Source organism: Muscardinus avellanarius (genome assembly GCF_963383645.1).
Source record: "Muscardinus avellanarius genome assembly, chromosome: 12".
Lineage (NCBI taxonomy): Eukaryota > Metazoa > Chordata > Mammalia > Rodentia > Gliridae > Muscardinus > Muscardinus avellanarius.
Genome location: NC_137798.1, coordinates 97,349,110 through 97,355,541, shown reverse-complemented (window position 1 = coordinate 97,355,541; position 6,432 = coordinate 97,349,110).

Sequence of the window (6,432 nt, the reverse complement as noted above, 5' to 3'; positions counted from 1 at the left end):
TGTGGGGACCTGGAGGAGGGCTTACTAAGCCCTGATCCCATGGTGGTCAGATCGCCAGCCCTGTAGCCACCCAGGAAGGTGGCAGCATTTGGGGCCCATTCCTTCCCGTCGACTTTGGGAGTTAACAGTGTGCCAACGGCAAGCCTTACGAAGCCGTGCACTGCTGCCATCACCACTGGAAGGACTCTGTCTGGGCAGCTGCTGTCCACCAGGCTGGACCTCAGAATGACAGAATGAGCACTCCAGGGCAGAGCCACAGGCCTCCCGCCAGCCTCATGCTGGGAGTGGTGGTGCACGCTTGTAATCCCAGCACTTGGGAGGCTGAGACAGGAGGATCAGGTTTTGCGGTCAGCCTCAGCTACCTAGGGAGGCCTTCTGCAACTGAGTGAGAACCTGTTTCAAAATGAAGAAGAAAACTGGGGAGTATTCAATTCCCAGCACCACAACAACAACAAAAAAATGCTGCTGCAGCTGCCATCACTCCAGCCCCATCCCAGCCCAGATGGACAGAACTGCTCCTGCTGCCCTCACGCCCACCAGGACATGAAAGAGGGCTGCTTGAAGCCCTTGTGTTTGGGCCGTTTATTAGGCAGCATTAAATTGGTTGTTGCTGTTCAAACACCATGCAACTGATGTGACAAAATACAACAGGTGAAAAAGAAACGGGGAGTCCCGGGCAGGTGAGGATTTCTCAGACGACACCCCCCGGCCTGGGTCCTGCAGCCTGGAGGCTGCTTGACAGTGCCAGGAAAAGGGAGTTCAGACTCACTCCCCGGTGTGGCCCAGCTCACAGGGCACAGGTGGAGGGTGGGGTGATCCCTGCTCAAGGGGAGTGCCCTAATATGCAAATGAGGGCTTGCAGCTTGGGATTCATTTTCCATGGCGGTGTCTTTTATAGATTTATAAAGTAAGAAAATGGGGCACCAGTGAATATCTGTGTCACCGGGCACCCGGCTGATACAGTGTTTCACATACTCTCCGGGGGCTAGGGGCTTCTGAAACAGGCCGCAGCAACCCTGCTTTGTTGTCAACAGTTCACTGGAAAGTGTCTGCTGTGTTGCAAATGTAAACAAGTGTTTACTGAGTGAGTAAATGAACTGGTTGTGATACCTTAGCCCCAGGAGATGTCATCGCAGACTGCTGGGGAGTCTACCTGATACTCCAGCATGGCAAGAAGAGAACAGAGAGCCTTAAGTGTCACTGGTCCCTTGAGTGCAAAGTAGAGGGAGGTGGGTCATTCGGGGGTGGGGGGGGTCTGGCACCCTGTACATCGGAGGGAAGAGCCGAGGTGGGGGGGGGGCGGGGCTTTCTCAGGAAGGCCTTTCTCCCTGAGGCCCAGAGCCCTGTCTCCATAGCCTGCAGCTGGATCTATCCCAGGGCTGGGTGTTGTGATTGTTGACGAACATAGGTGACAGACATGTTGAAACATACATGACATATGTAGTAAGGTCGAGGGGCTTCTCAGAAGCCACACGCTGGCTCGCGGCACCTCAGCGGGTCTAGCAGCCAGAACACAGAAGGCTTCACTCGGCTTCTTACTCTGGCTTCTCTGAGCATCTGCCCCTTTTCTCTCTCTCTCCAAGAGTCAGCTCTTTCTCTTACTGGGCCATGACAGCTGCCCCAAGACTGCCCTGTTATCTGTCTGGTTATTGTCTCTGTAACTCTCTCTCTCCAGATTCCCAGGGAAAGAGCCCTTGGCAAGTTCACGGCCCTGGTCTGATCAAGGTGTGTGGGGAAGCAGAGGCGATGCTCATGAACAAGGTTCCCAGGAGCCAGCCCTAAAAGTGGAGACGAAACAGGGAATTAAAGGCATGCTCATGAGTTTTGCGGTAAACTCTTTGCGGCAAAACTCTTCCAAAGCGAGATCTCTGCTGTCCCAATACACACGTTTGCCCCAAGAAGTGGAGCTGCCCTTGCAGCCCTTACAATGGGAGATTCTGGACCAGCTGCCCGCAGCCCTCAAATCACCCTCCAAGCCCGCCTACTTGCAGCTGTACATGCAGTTTTAAATAGTGCCACAAGAGGGCACTCCAAACCAAGGAGCTGAGCCTCCCAAATCCTGTTCTCAGAAGGCAATTGAACTGCCCCCGGCCCAGCTAGTTAGTTAGATGCAGGTAATTCGCGAGGCTGACAGAGACACCCACCGTCCCAGAATTCTTGGCCTGCTACCTGGAGCCGCCACATCTCTTGAAAGATATGTCCAGGCATATCCATTCGCTGTGTCGGATGGCTGGCTCACAACTCAGGAGAATTTTCAAAGCAGTGCAGAGACCTTAGCCTGAAGCTCCTCTAAGGCTCTGTTAAAGATGGGAAGGATGGGGGAAGGGGTTACTGAAAGTTCTGCCCCAGAAACAAAATGGTGGGAAACCATTTTTATTTCTTTTTCATTTTGCATTATCGATATTTTCTAAATGTTCTAATGAAGTGGCATTGCTTGTATAATTCCTTGTTAACATATTTTCGGGGGTTATTGTCAGACGGGGCTGTTACAAGTGAAGTTTTTTGAACACCGTGTGTAAGTCTTTGGGCATGAATTTCATTGCTCTTGAGTAAACACCTACAAATGAAATTAGTGGATGCTTCTATGTGTGTAGTCTGCACACATCATATACTTTACAAGAAGAGCTGACCAAACTGGCAGTGCCACTTTATAGTCCCTTTGGAATATACGATAGTTGCTCCCTGTCCCTGCCAGCACTTGACATGGTGAGCCTTTTATCTTAACTATTCTTGCACATTTGAGTTGATATTCCACTGTGGCTCCCCAAGAACTAAAGATACCGGGAATCTTTTTCTATACCTACTGACTACTCACATACCTTACTTGGCTTGAGGTTTTTGCCTCTTTTTTTTTTTTTTTATGGGTTTGAGGATGGAACCCAGAGGCATTATACCTCCAAGCTACACCCCCAGCCCTATTTGAAACAGGGTCTTACGGAGTTGCAGAGGGCCTTACTAAGTAGCTGAGGCTGTCTACGAACCGCAGTCCTCCTGTCTCAGCCTCCCGAATGCTGTGGTTACAAGCGTGCGCCACCATGCCCAGCTTGATTTTTGTCTTTTTAATATTGTGCTATCAGCTTTTTTATATATTCTGGATATAAGTAGCTTTTTTTTATGTATTCTGGATATAAGTCCTTTCCCAAACATATGCCTTACAAACAATGTTCTCAGTCTCTGGCCTGCCATTTTATTTTCTTAATGATGTCATTTGATGAGCAGAAGTTTTTATTCAGTTGAGCAATTTCTCATTTCTTTTTAAGGAGGATCGCGGTTCACGGCCAGCCTCGGCTACTTAGTGAGGCCCTCTGCAACTCAGTGAGACCCTGTTTTAAAATAAAGAACAAAAAATAGGTCTGGGGGTGTAGTTTAGAGGTAGATTGCCCCTGGGTTCAATTCCCAGTACCAAAAATAAATAAATAAATAAACATGAACTCTGTTTCTGCACAGTGGCTGGGCTGCTCTCTGCATAGCCCTATGCCGGTGCCCCTACTGAGAAGTGGCCCCATACACACTCGTTGTTTGGGATTTACTGAACCAGGAACACTGCACGCTTGGATTGCAGCTTCCTTCATTGCCATCATGGTAAACAGGGCAGTCGCCAAAGCGCTGAGCTGGGGTTTTTGGATACTCCAGGTAGAACAGGTGAGAGAGCGCAGCAGGGCACAGCCTCAACCACAGGAGGAGCCAGGAAGAGTCCGTACAAGAATCCTGAGGTTCCCTGTCTGCCTCGAAGTGGGGGCAGGCCGGATTCAACAGTGATGAGAAGAGAGCTGAGCCCCCATCCTGAGCGCTGAGCCTCCGAAGAGGCTAGTCGCCCTCAGGAGGGTGAAGGAGCACAGTAAATAACAAAATGCTTACTTTTGCAAAATCAGACTTGGGATCATTTGAGAATACAAGAGCAAATAGGAAACATAAAGGACTTAAAATAGTGCAATGAGCTGGGCGTGGCGGTGCACTTGTAATCCTGGTCCTTGGGAGGCTGAGACAGGAGGATCATGGTTCACGGTCTGCCTCAGCTACTTAGTGAGGCCCTTTGTAACTTAGCGAGACCCTGTTTCAAAAATAAAGGGAAAAAATCGGGCTGGGGGTATAGCTCAAGCTCTGGAACATATTATCAGAATACATTGTGCCTCGTGATGTTAGCCTCTCATTCTGAAATAAAACTTATTAGACTAAATATTAGAAAGAAACTAGACCCTTAGAAAGGGAGGCTGATGCATTCAACTATAGTACATCCACAAGGCAGAATATATAATGACATATCTTAAGTTCTGGAAAAGCGAATGTGTAGATGTCATGGAAAAACTCGATCATTCTGTAGGTTATTGGCTTCTGTGGTGAAAAGAATTTCAGTAAGCGCTAGTCAGAGACAAAGACAGAGTTTAATTCAAGAAAGGTGGAAATACACATTCAGGGGAGTCAGAGCTCGGGAGCAGAGAGACAGAGAAAGGCAGACAGGTTCCAGGATCTATGCAATTCTGCTCCTGTAGGGTATGCTAGAGAGGGAGGTGGCTCAGGGCACATGGCTGGCGGGAAATGGGGCAACATGGGATGGCAACCTCCTTTCTTTGAAACTTCAGACTGACCAAAGGTGAAAATTCCTTGGGATAAGAAATCCCAGGGAACTCGTGGCGTAGTGGTGCACGCTTATAATCCCAGTACTTTGGGAGGCTGAGACCGGAGGATCTGAGGTTCAAGGACAGCCTCGCCTACTTAGTGAGGCCCTCTGCAACTTAGTGAGACCCTGTTTCCAAATAAAGAAAATAAAATAGGACTAGGTGTGTAGCTCAGAGGCAGAATGCCCCTGAGTTCCATCCCTAGTACCGGAAAAAAAATAAAAAATAAAAAACATCCCAGGGAGCAGACAAGGGCCCGAAGCCATGGTAGCTGGGGTGCAGGGTAAATGTGTGATTTTCTCTGGGATCTCTTTCTTTCAGGAAATCAAGGGGAGCAGAGCTCTGACAAAAAGTGAAACTCTGCCGTGCTTGGCGGCGCACGCTTGTAATCCCAGCATTCAGGAGGTGGAGACCAGAGGATCGCGGTTCGCGGCCAGCTTCAGCCACTTAGTGAGGCCCTTCCCAACTCAGTGAGACCCTGTTTCAAAAATAAAAAGGACTAAAAAACAGGGCTGAGGGTGTAGCTTGGAGGTACAGTGCCCCTGGGTTTCATCCCTGGTACTGAAAAAAAAAAAAAAAAAAAGATGAAACTCTTTCTGGGGTCTACTCACAATTTTTGGTATTGACTAGGATATAAGACTTAAAAGCATGGACCTGGCTGTTGCCTAAGAGCAAACAAGCTGTGTTAAAGTGAAACCAAAGGTTACGACGTGTTTTAAAATTTAAAATTATGTTTTCCTTCTTTCCCAACTTGCCTTCTTCCTACCGAATATTTTATTTGTTCTATCCTGTCTCATAGAGGTTGAAAACAAATCAGAGTGTGGGGGTTCCTACAGAGAGCATGAGAGAAGCCGAGTGTGGTGGCCCACACTTGAGATCAGCCTCGGCCACTTAGTGAGGCTCTCTGCAAGTTAGTGAGACCCTATTTCAAAATAAAGTAGGGCTGGAGAAGAGCTCGGAGGTTCAACTCCCTGGGATCGGTCTCCAGCACCACCCAAAACAAAAACTCAGGAGAGAATTTTGGGGACAGGGGATGGAAGAAATAGTTATATCCGAACTGGTGCTTCCAGAATTGTAAGGGTACATCCAGGTCATAGATGTGTGCACTAAAAGAATGACTTTTATTTTGTACAAGTTATATCATGACACACTTAGCTTTTTAAGCATTTGTTGAAACTGGGCATAGTACTTGGGAGGGCTGAGACAGGAGGATGGCAGGTCAGTGGTCAGCCTCAGCAACTTGGGCCCTCTTTTAAAATAAAAATTGGGGCTAGGGTGCAGACTGCCCCTGGGTTCAATCCCCAATAACACACACACATACACACACACACACACACACACACACACACACACACACTTGTTGAAAACATAGTCTGAAAAAAAATCAAAATGATTGACTAAATAAAATGAGTAAATTTTAAAGCAGAGAATGCAGTGTCATATTTGGGGAAGGGTTGGGTACATATTCCCGGTGACAGGAGGAAAAACGTCCCAATACAACCATATCTCTCTCTAGAGGTGAAATTAGATATTTTTCACTTCCCATTTTGTGTTTGTGTTTTGTTTTGTTTTAGCAGGGAACTGCTTTTCCTTCTGCTATGTGTGTGGAACCCTTGCTAGGGCTTTGGGGTTTGTTGGAACTCTTTTCTCTCCGGCAGAGCCCTGCTGCAAGAGGGAAAGTCATCTGAAGGAGCCACCTGTGGGCCGATGAGTCAGCGGCTAATGGGCTGCAGGAGGGCGTTGCGCAGCCTGGCTGCCAGAGGCCGGCCACATCCCCATTGGTTATTGCTGAAGTAACAAGAGACATTGCCATTTC